The sequence below is a fragment of the Jaculus jaculus genome, chromosome 13 (genome assembly GCF_020740685.1).
Source record: "Jaculus jaculus isolate mJacJac1 chromosome 13, mJacJac1.mat.Y.cur, whole genome shotgun sequence".
Lineage (NCBI taxonomy): Eukaryota > Metazoa > Chordata > Mammalia > Rodentia > Dipodidae > Jaculus > Jaculus jaculus.
In genome coordinates, this window is record NC_059114.1 from 81,953,370 (window position 1) to 81,965,499 (window position 12,130).

General features: G+C 37.3%; 1 pseudogene; it reads right to left on the reverse strand.

Moving 5' to 3' along the window:
- Positions 1-6,640: 6,640 nt before the first annotated feature.
- On the reverse strand, positions 6,641-7,640 carry LOC101605858 (annotated as a pseudogene).
- Between the last annotated feature and the right edge of the window lie 4,490 nt (positions 7,641-12,130).

Consider the following 12,130-nt stretch of genomic DNA (forward strand, 5'->3'; position numbering starts at 1 on the left):
TTTTCAGATTTTCTCTTGCAGAGTTTTTGTTTTCATACCGTGTAGCACATAAGGTGTATCAATTTTTCATTCCTAATTCTGTGTGTGTTCATGTTCATTCCTTGATTAATCTCAGCAGAGGATTATCCATTCTGTTAGCTTTCTGAGATATCTGTTGTTTACTGTTTCGTTTTCTATGCTCTCTTTATCTGTTTTACAGTATCTTTTCTTTATTTTCCAATCAAGTAACTTTCCTACACTAGGGTTTTTGTTAAATGACATCTTTTTCAGTGATGCTTAGTGCATTGCTTTTAAGCCCATCTTAATTTCTAATATAAGACATTTACACACGACAACAGCAAAAGTAGCACCTAAAATATGACCATATAGTGACCCTTCATAACCGTGCTCCAGCTGTCTTCGATGGCAAAAGCAGCTAGGTGGGCTACTTCAGGAATCTGCTCTGGGAAGGCCATGTGCAATCTTGTTTGACAGACTAAGAATACGAAATTGCTGTAAGTCAAAGATAAGTGAAGAGCTAGTGGCATTTGGAGATGATATTATGCTGCTCTGAAGATGAAGGGGCCACAGACCCAGGAATGTGGAGAGTCTTTCCAAACCAGAAATGCTACAGGAAGAGATAATAGTGTGCTTGTTGAAATATATCAGTTTATGGTACTTTATTGCTATAACTCAGAAAGAGGAAAAAAAAAACATATTTTACTTACTAAATCTAAAACTTGTAGTGTTGCTTCAAATCCCACTTTTAATAGTTTATTGCATCCATTAAAATCTATTTTATCCATCATAAATATCTTAAGAGATTTATTTTCTCTACTTGATTTACTGTTCAAGTAAATGATATTTATTAGAATATAAATTATGTGACTTATATGACACTAATTCTGTAATAGATAATCTAATATCTTACTATTTTTGAACTTCACAAGCAATCTATTAAAAATAAATGAAATAGTCACTATAAAGTAGGAAGGATGATACATATGAGACATGTGAATCCATTCATTATTTTTTTCTTATTTCTTTATATCTTTGTTGATCTTTTCAAAGTATTTTTCTACACAACCAATTGTTGATGAGATTTTGTTAAACTCTTTCTACATAAAATATTTTCTGTGTATGTTTCCTTTCTTTGTGCTTCACATTTTTTTTTCTTTTCTGAAAAGGAAGATAATATATTTATGCACTGCTAGTTTTGCTGCTGGGACCAAATACCTGACCAAAGAATCTTAAGCAGGAAGACTTCATTGTGGCTCTCATTTTGATAGTATATAACCGACATGGCTGAGAAGGCATGGTAGCAGAATCATAAGACAACTTGTGATGATGTACCCATAGTCAGACAGGAGAGAGAGAGAGAGAGAGAGGGAGAGAAAGAGAGAGAGAGGGAGACAGGGAGGGAGAGAGAGAGAGAGGGAGAGATTGTTGTGTTCAGCTGGTTTAATTCTTATTCGTTCTGAGACTCAGGGACAGAGATGGTGTTTCCCACATTCAGGGTGAATCTTCCTACCTCAGGTAAGCTATGACAGACATACCAAGGAGGATCTGTCCATGGTCATTTCAATGAAACAATGAGGATTAATGATCATGATGAATTCATTTTATAGATCACAGATATCCACTGCTAATGGATATAGAAATGCCCTGTTGGAGAAAAAAAAAAAATACATGTTACCTGAATATTATGCTCACAAAGGGAACCACAGAAGATTTGCAAAGGTATGAATTGTATCAGTCTCATGAACACTCAACTAATAAAAATAACACAGAAACTAGTTATAGTTCTTTTTTTAGCAAAAGGTTAAAACATTTCAAGATTATTGGAAATTTAGAAGCTCTTTGTCTTTGATGGATTTTTTATTTTTTTTTGATAAAAAAAGTCTTAGCTTAATGTTTGAAGATCATTATTAAGTACATACATTGAGAACTGTCAAAGTTTTGGAATGAATTTAAATTGTATTTGTTATATATCAACATTTTTTAAATATTGTTTTGTTCATTTTTTATTTATTTATTTGAGAGCAACAGACACAGGGAGAAAGACAGATAGAAGGAGAGAGAGAGAATGGGCGCGCCAGGGCTTCCAGCCACTGCAAACGAACTCCAGACGCGTGCACCCCCTTGTGCATCTGGCTAACGTGGGACCTGGGGAACCGAGCCTCGAACCGGGGTCCATAGGCTTCATAGGCAAGCGCTTAACCACTAAGCCACCTCTCCAGCCCATCAACATTTTTTTAATTTGATAGTCTCTCATGGCTAGTCTCAGCAATACATTTTAAAATATATTTATTGTACTTCATAATCATTTTTTTGTTGTTTTTTTGAGGTAAGGTCTCACTGTTGTCCAGGCTGACCTGGAATTAACTATGAAGTCTCAGGGTGTCCTCGAACTCATGGCAATCTTCCCACCTCTGTCTCCCAAGTGCTGGTTTAAAGGCATGTGCCACCATGCCTGGCTTTCATAATATTTAACTTTGAACAATCATTTGAAGTATTTAGTCTTCCAAAATGAGGACATGATACTTTTATTTGTGAATTCCATTCATGATAAACTTGTTTCACTTCTCTAATCTGTGATTGAAAGTAAAACAAAAGTAGACATTAAAAACATATTTTAGCCGGGCATGGTGGCACACGCCTTTAATCCCAGCACTTGGGAGGCAGAGGTGGGAGGATTGCCATGAGTTCGAGGCCACCCTGAGACTACTTAGTGAATTCCAGGTCAGCCTGGACTAGAGTAAGACCCTAACTTGAAACACCAAAAACTAAAGGTAAAAATTTAAAAACATATTTTACTTACCAATTATTGAATCAGTTAAAAAATGTCATTATGGGGAAAATTATTTCATATGCTCTTTCCAATGAACATATGTACATGATTTCACAAAAAAAAATGGGTGTAGGGACATAATAGTTCATCAATTTTGCATTTATAAAATAAAAAATATCTGGTTTTCTGACAGAATAAAAATACATTTTCTATATAGTCAAACATATCCCTGGTTATTCAGTGATCCTGATGAATTGAAAACTAGCAATTAATTGGGGAATTTTTGTTTAGAAAATATTGCATTTACTTGTAGCAAGGGTGATGTGTCAAGGGAAGCTTATACTATAGGAGAATTAAAGCTAAGTATTGGTGGGCATTATAGGGAAATGTTTAAAATAATTTGTGCTAATTTAGACAAACTGAGTGACTGCAAAATATTCGTATGCAGTTATAAAAGATCAAAAAGTATTTCAATTATCAAAATGCCATTGTACAATTCTCAGTAAATGCCTCTTAAAAAGCTATTAATCTGAAATGTGGATTCAGGATTCAGAGAAAATATGATAAAACTTTATTTGAAAGCCAGTTGCCTATACAGTGAGGACTGCACACGGTTAATATAAAACCAGCAGGAACCTGCATCTACTAGGATGAAAGGAGCATGACTTTCTGTGTGGTCCTTTTAATTTGGCCACATACATTCTCCAAGCTGTGTTTCTGATGAAAATAATCAGGGTCAGTTTTCTGGCAATGCTTAACATATAAAACCATCATTCTTCACTTGAAAAGCAAGATAATAAAAAAGACATGAAGAGGAGGGAGGACAGGGAAGAGGATAATGACAGTACCAACATGACTGCTTACACACTGTGTACATAGCTACTAAAAATTTTTAAAAAGCTTGAAAGTAGAAAACATACCCTTAACAGTGACATTCTTACAGCTGTTGATTATACATACTCAGTTTTATGCAGTTAAGTGAAGTTGAGTAAAATAAAAATTATACATATGATTTCATCTCATTTTGACATTTTATATTGGCATTATGGAGCTGGAAAAATGGCTTAGCAGTTAAGCGCTTGTCTGTGAAGCATAAGGACCTTGGTTTGAGGCTCAATTCCCCAAGACCTATGTTAGCCAGATGCATAAGGGGGTGTACATGTCTGCCATTCATTTGCAGTGGCTTGAGGCCCTAGCGTGCCCATTCTCTTTCTCTCTCTCTCTAAATAGAAATAAACATAAAACATTAAATTAGCATGATGTTGCAATAGAAAGTACAATATTACATAGTACAGTATACAATATACTACAACATAATGACATGGTTTGAAGGGCTGGAGAAATGGCTTATTGGTTACGACACTCACCTGCAAAGCCAAAGGAACTAGGTTTGATTCCCCAGGACCCACATAAGCCAGATGCACAAGGAAATAAATGCATCTGGAGTTTGTTTACAGCAGCTAGGTGCCCTGGCATGCCCATTCTCTCTCTCTCTCTCTCTCTCTGTATCAAATAAATAAAAACAAAAAATATGAAATTGCTTGAATTAAAAAAAAATATGAAGATCTGTTCTGAAACCTTTAGAAATCAGCCTCATAAACAAGGATGATGTAACACATGATAAAAAGTTGATGCTTGTATGCCCATGAGATTGTGAAAGGCATGCCCTTTTCCACAGGTCCTGATCACTGACTAGTAAGAGTCTATCAATGACTGTGAAGTGGACCAGACAAGTGCACTGCTGAGGCTCCTATTGATTATGGTCCACACACACCTCTAACCTAAGGCGCGGTGCCACAGTTTTCTGAAGGATGACCTTGATGGTGTTTGGACCTTCCTAGAGTTCAAAGTGGCAGTCAAGTACTTGCTGCCATTGTGGGAATGAACATCTCTCACTCAGGCTTCTGTGAATTACCGAAGTGGAAGGGGGAACCTCCCGGCATAGTTGTGTCGGCCATGGGAGCCAGCTGACGGTTGTTCCCAATAATTAAGCTGTAGCTCTTCTCAAAGCAAAATGGTCTCAGAGAGAAAAAGTAGAATGCTACATCTTTTTTTCTTTAATTTTTTAATTTTTTTTAAATTTATTAATTTGAGAGCAACAGACACAGAGAGAAAGACAGATAGAGGAAGAGAGAGAGAATGGGCGCGCCAGGGCTTCCAGCCTCTGCAAACGGACTCCAGACACGTGTGCCCCCTTGTGCATCTGGCTAACGTGGGACCTGGGGAACCGAGCCTCGAACCGGGGTCCTTAGGCTTCACAGGCAAGCGCTTAACCGCTAAGCCATCTCACCACCCCAGAATGCTACATCTTAAACAGGCATATTTCTTCTACATATCTGGGCGGGATCATTATTTTAGTGCAGTCTAATTATGTTCAGTATTAAAAACCAAGCCTAATGATGACATTTTGTGGTTAATATTGCAGGCAGAGAGAGCTGTCATAAAACTCCAGCACACATAAGTTTTGGTCAGTTGGCTCTGGGAATTGTGATCAGCTTATGTTTCTCAGCTATTGCCCTATAAAATAGACACTTTGTTTCAGGGCTATCAGTGACAGTGTTAGTTACTCATGAGTAATAATCATTGATAACACCCCTAGCATCAAAGTTTGGCAGTTAGTGGGGAAAGATAAGTAAGATTTATGCGAACGGAAAATCATAGCTTTTCATAATAGATACATACTTTACTTTATGCAACTGGTTTAATGTGGGTGCTGGTGAACCAAAGAGAATGTCAGGCTTTGCAAGCAAACTCCTTCAACCACTGAGCGATCTCCCCAGGCTGCTAAAATGAATTTCCAAACCTACCTTCGCCCTTCACAGTTCATTCATTATTTAATCTCTTGAAAAATAAATAAAATAAACTTTTCCTAATGAAGCAGGCAACTGGATTAACAGGCAGTACAGCATGTATTGAAACAAATGCTTAGGAACTTTTGTTTGATATGTCTGAAATTTGTGGTTAAGGACATGAATAAAATAATTGCATACAATTTTTAACAAGTATTTTCTTGCATCATTGTTTATCAAAATGCATCATTTGATAGTCATTACTTTTATTATTCTATTAGCTGCCTCTTTGCTGTTATTTCTCATGAAGATAGATTTGATTCTTAGGTGGATATGTGCAATTTTTATGAGGATAATGACAAATTTCTCAAATGCAAGCATGAATATCCCTGTATAAATTATGTGATACTATCCTAAATTTCCTAGGAGCATAAAAGTTTCTTTCTCCTCATATTTCTCATTATAAAAGTTAATAAATGGGAGTTATCATATATTTATATAATCATGTCCTATAGGTAGACATGTAAATAATTTATCCCCTTGGGGCAATACTTGACCTGTGCATAACATAATAATATATTTCTTTCAGTGAGAAACTATGATTTAAGATAACAGAATTAACAACAGTGTTCAGTTCATTTGAGTCACACACATGCCTAATAAGCAGAGCTATATCAACTTCTCTCTTCATATCATATTTTTAAGATAAGCCCATACATGGTTACGTTTCTTACTCTAGAAAAGAAGACATGTGTACTCAGGAATGTACAAATATGTAAAATACATCCAGCAAATATGTTGATTTTACTAGTTTTATATATTTTCTGCCAGTCAATGAACCTATTCCTTTGTATACATGTATGACTTCCAGTCTTCCCACCCCCCTGAGGTAGGGTTTCACTCTAGCTCAGGGTGATTGGAATTGGCTATGTTGTCTCTGAGTGGCCTTGAATTCCTGGTGATCCTTCTAGCTCTTCCTCCAGACTGCTGTTATTAAAGGCGTGCACCATCACTCCTGGCTGACTTCCGGTTTTTTTTTTCTTTTTTTTTTGGTATTTAGTTTTTATTCATAATCATAAACTTAGCTCTGCAAAGCAGCTAGACTTGAAGGAGAATAAGGAATATGTGGAACCCCAAGGCACCGCAGTGAGAGCACAGAGTACAGGATATGGCGAGCAGATGAGGAGTCCAGGGTCCTCTCCTGAGCTGCAGAAGGAATGGTCTGGTGGTTAAGATGGAACAAGTCAAGCATATTGGAGCTGTCCACAGTTGGCAATTATAGCAGACAGCTTCAGGTTCACTGAGATGAACTTCCAGACCAACCACAGTTATGGAAGAAGTGGTTTATTGAAGCTTGCAGATCCAGGGGAAGTTCCATAATGGCAGAAGAAGCTGGCCTGCTTTCACAGGACCAAGCAGAGAGAGAGAAAATCACAAGCCAAATGTCACACAATAGAGCACACTTCAGGAACTCTAGCTAGGCACACTTTGAATATTTTTAGATTGAAATCTGAAACCCACCACCACACCTTAAGATCCACCGAGTGACAATGCCTCCAGTCAGGTATATGCAGGTGCAAACTACAAACAAATAAAACCACCACAGGGATAGTGACTTTTTTGCTCGTCTTTCCATTCCTGGACTTAAGGTATCCCATTTCTTCCATAAGGTTCATGCATTCTTTCAACTTTCAAAAAGCCACATGCTTACTGTCCAACCATTCCATCTTGGCAGTGCAGATGAAAAACTTGGAACCATTTGTGTTTCGACCAGCATTTGCCATAGACAAGATCCCAGGACCTGTATCCTTCAGGATGAAGGTCTCAGCCTCAGATCTCTCCCTATAGATGGACTTGCCTCCAGTGTCATTATGGCGTGTGAAGTCATCACCCTGGCACATGAATCCTGGAATAATTCTGTGAAAACATGACTCCTTATAACCAAATCCTTCCTCTTCAGTGCTCAGAGCATGAACATCTTCTGTTGTCTTTGGAACTTTGTCTGCAAACAGCTTGAAGGAGATGCGGCCCAAGAACTTGCCATCAACAGCAATGTCAAAGAGCAAGGTAGGGTTGACCATGGCTGACAGGAACCTGTGAATGAGGTAGGCAGAGTCTGCAAAGCAGCTGACTTACAGATTTTATAAGGAGATTCATTCCAATTCTTCCTCTACTTTTATTTTTTTTTTTAAAATCACCTCCTCCATGCCACCCAACATTGTAATCACACTCTGTCTTGCCAAGTTATATTTTATTTTGACATGCCTATATTTTGGTCATATTTAATCCCTTCTGTAACAAGCCAAGATATGAATAAATGCATGCATAGCACGTTGAAAGCAGAACGTAAAGATGTTTTGGCAACTGAAAATCTTCATTGAATATTTTCAAATATGTAGGTTAAAGTGCAAGTTTATTTTCTGGCACTGAAGCTGTAGTGACTCATGAGTCATCACAAGCTTGCCAAGGCAATTGAGCACCACACTGGCTGTGGGGTACAGAGGGTGGATTGATACTGGCATAAACCTTTATTGGTTTCTGTATATCATCAGACTTGACAAGGAAGTAACATGATTTTCAATAACATTTACATTCATCCCATTGACAACTCTTGTTGTAATTCCTTTTTTCTGTTGACACCATTTGGAACATAACCAAATTTATTTTATTATAGATTGTCCTTTTTCAGTCTTGTTGGGTCAAGAGTGAAAATATTGCAGTCTAAATTTTTATTTTTCCCATTCCTGTCTCCTATGTACAGAGGGTTCATAATTCCAAGGCCAAATTCAAATAAACTAAAAATGAGAGACAGCATTCATGATAGTATGTTTACTATAGTATCTGAAGGACTGGGGGTCTCTGACAGATACAACAGCTTAAAGTACAGAACTTTGGTAGGAGGCCAGAGTTGAGTTTACATTACTGCTGATGTAGGATATTATATTTTTCATATGTAGCTACTTGCCACTGTACATACACTATGTAAAATAATCAAATAGTTAGGTTGTCTCATTTTCATCATGAAGAATAATTTCAGCTGGTTTAGCAAAGTATAGTAAAAATCACATCCTCTATGCCAGCAAAAGAAGATGTAATGGGAAACTACAATTAAATTAAGGCAATAGAGCTAAGTATTGAAATATAATATTATGTGATTGAGGTGATTTTAATTATACACATTACAATGCTTTAATTTCTCAGTTAACAACAAAAATGTGAGATTTAACATTATTTATTTATATGAACATTAACCAAATTAAAATTTTAAAGCATCCATAAAGTATTGGAAACTTGAGAAGTGTAGGTATAACTGAATTACAATGCACTGAAAGATACGTGTTCACATCTATAGTATGTTATTGATCTTAGATAGGATTTGTTTGCATTTTGGTTGCCATTAATTCTTAAATCATGTTGATATGCTAAGATTCCTAAGTACTAAAAATATATGGTGAATCAGCTATATTAAATATGTAGAGGGTGACACACACTGAGAAGAATCAAAACTCATCAAGGCAGAAATTCAGAGGTTGCAGAGAGCTCTGCACTACATGGAGACTTCAAACATACCAAGTAAGGCTCAGGAAGCATTGCAGAAGGTGAGGAATAAGGCAAAAGCCACAAGGGAACATCCTGAGATCTCCTCATCCTGAGACTGACTGATACATTCATGACTCCGCACTGAATACCAGTAATCCCGTTGAGGAGAGCCCTCAGAGGAACGGAGGCAGGGAAGAGGGGATATAAACATAAAACTCAATGAGAATATGACTAGCATGTTATATGTACATACAGTAAAGTTCATCATGAATTAAGAAGTTAAATAAAGATAAAAATCTTCCAAAGTTTTCAATAGGTATTTAATGATCTGTCAGGCTGTTCAGCACATAGAATTAAAAAAAAAATAAAGGCTTGGTCTATGCATTAAAATATTTATTGAAAATATTTCTCAGTGGTTAGGGAATTTCCAGTAAAGCCTAATGACTGGAGTTTGATTCCTCAGTACCCATATAAAACCAGATGCACTAAGTGGCACATGCATCTAGAGATTGTTTGCAGTGGCTAGAAGCCCAGATGTGTTTTTTCTCTCTCTGTCATCTCTTTCCAGGGCATGGTAGTACGTGCCTATAATCTCACCTTTTGGGAGGCTGAGGTAAAAAGATCACTGTAATTTTAAGGCCAGCCTGAAACTACATAATGTATTTCAGGTCTTCCTAAGCTAGAGTGAGATGGATCCCACTCAAGTCTAGTTTGCTGAATCAACTAGTTTAATTAAGGTAACTTTCAAGACTGTGTGCAAATTATAATCAGTTATGCTACTGAAGAAAATATTTCTACCACCCAGCAAATGTTAAACACTTATGTGTGCTTAGGAAAGAGCAGAGCCCTGTGGGTTTCTCCAACCCATTAGTGGATAAACTCCCCATAAATCCTCAGGAAGAGGCTTGCCTTGCGAGGCCATCTTGCTCCCATAACATAGCCTTAATGATCAGGCCTAGTGCTCATAATTACAAGAGCTATAATTTCAAGAAGGCAAAAGCCATATCTTGCTCAGAGTATATAAGGCATGCATATGCCCAATATGGACTCTCATCTGCTTAGGTATACAGTGGTCTGCTGTCCACTTACATGCTACTCTCTTTCAAAAACACCCTCCACTTGACACAAAATGAATCATTTCATGAACCAACCGCTGTGCTGTAAGAAAGCAGAGAGGCCATGCTACCATTGGTGCCCATGGGTGTATCTGGACAGAGTTGATTGAGAAGGTAGGGTGGCCAGGTCAGTGGCCATTCTAGATGTGAGAGTCAGTCTGGAGCAAATGAGAGACCTTGGGCTCCAGGGAGAAAGGTGTGACTTCTGTTATACTGCATTCCTGTGGCAAAGCAGGTAAATGTGGTGGTGCATCCATCCCTCAGACACAAGTACCACCCAGCGTGAGGCCAAGCCGAAATCCCAGGATATAGAACACTGTGACATTTTAATCTTTTAAACCTTTTATTCGATGTAGTGTTTTTTATAGAATGCTTTTAGTATATTAGACAACTTTGGTGTTAGTGATGTTGATTTTTCCCTCAAGATATCTTTTGGCATTATCTTTCCATCTTAAAGTTTACTGATAGGTATGATAGGCGATGGTGAGCCTCAATCAACTTTGAAGGATTTTGATTCTTAGTAGTTGTTTGAATAACTCAGGAAAGCTGCTTAAATGTCAGTGTTTGGATGCGGTGTGCTTGGATTTAAGAATCACAGCTTTGTGGTGATCCACAACATGCTGGTACTACATGTTCCCCAAACTCCAAGTGCTTCACACAGAAGACATCTACAGATAAAATGTATATCCTAAGCAATAACTACTTGATATTCACCACCTGAAAAGTTGCTGCCCCACTGGAGTCTTGTAATCATGATCTTTTATTCTTATAACAACCTATCTAGATGTCCCTGTGTGTCCAATGCATCCACCCTGAGTCTCCAGTGTTCCAGGTCTTACCATGTCCATACCTGCTCCTGGCCTCATCGGTGTGATGTTTCCTAAGGGGGTCACATCCACCCCTATACTCTTAATTCTTATTCATTCATGGACTCCCCACAAGTGTGCATCCTCTTCTGTCTTACCTCATGATTAGCACATCTGTGAAAATGAGCATAGGAACATTCTTGTTAGTATATTAAAGCCCTTCTGGGACACTATCTCCATATTCTCATCCAGTTCTTCTTGGTCCATTTTATTGGAAACTTCCTTTAAAATGTTGTTTGTCTGTACTTTTAAAACCTAAAATGTATCTTGTAACAGTTCTTTGTATGCTCAAAGGAATCATTCTTTCATCCCCACAACTTTACCAAGCCTATTTTTAGTGTAGTCACAGTGTGAAAAACAAAAAACAAAAAAGAAAAGCACAGACCAAGCTGAGTTCTCAGTTTGACTGCAAGCAACATTTAGAAGAGGAGAATGTCTCTCACCTGAGAACCTTCACTCTCGTGACGTCTGGCTTTGCCTCACTTCCTGTTGTTTCACCATTTACTGATGTGTATCATGTTTTCCTGGTGTCCATGGCTATAGTATCCTGATACTCTGCTGCTGAGTACCTTCTCAAGCTGTGTGCTTTTTTGTTTGTACATATATATGCACATTATGACACTCCATTTCTGAACAACAGATGATTTTAAGCCACTTCTACTTGATGATTTTATTTAAATGTTGTTACAATATGGTATCATTCCAAAGACAGAGCTACTTTGTCCAGAATCTTAGCAGGGGTTATGCAAATATACCCTTCTTAAATATTCTTGTTAAATGCTTTTGATATTATTTCATATATATATATATATATATATATATATATATATATATATATATATATATATATATACATAATTTGTTGGACCACCCCTCCCACTTCTACCTCTATCTTTTTCCTCGGAGACTTTTGTTCTGTATTTCTTGTGTCCTACTTCTTTGTAAGTTTCTTATTTAAAGAGAATTTTCAGCTTCTTAAATGGACCACATGATCTATAATCCTTTGATTCACAGGCAGTCAGAATTTTCTCTCAAGTCAATAGGACCTAT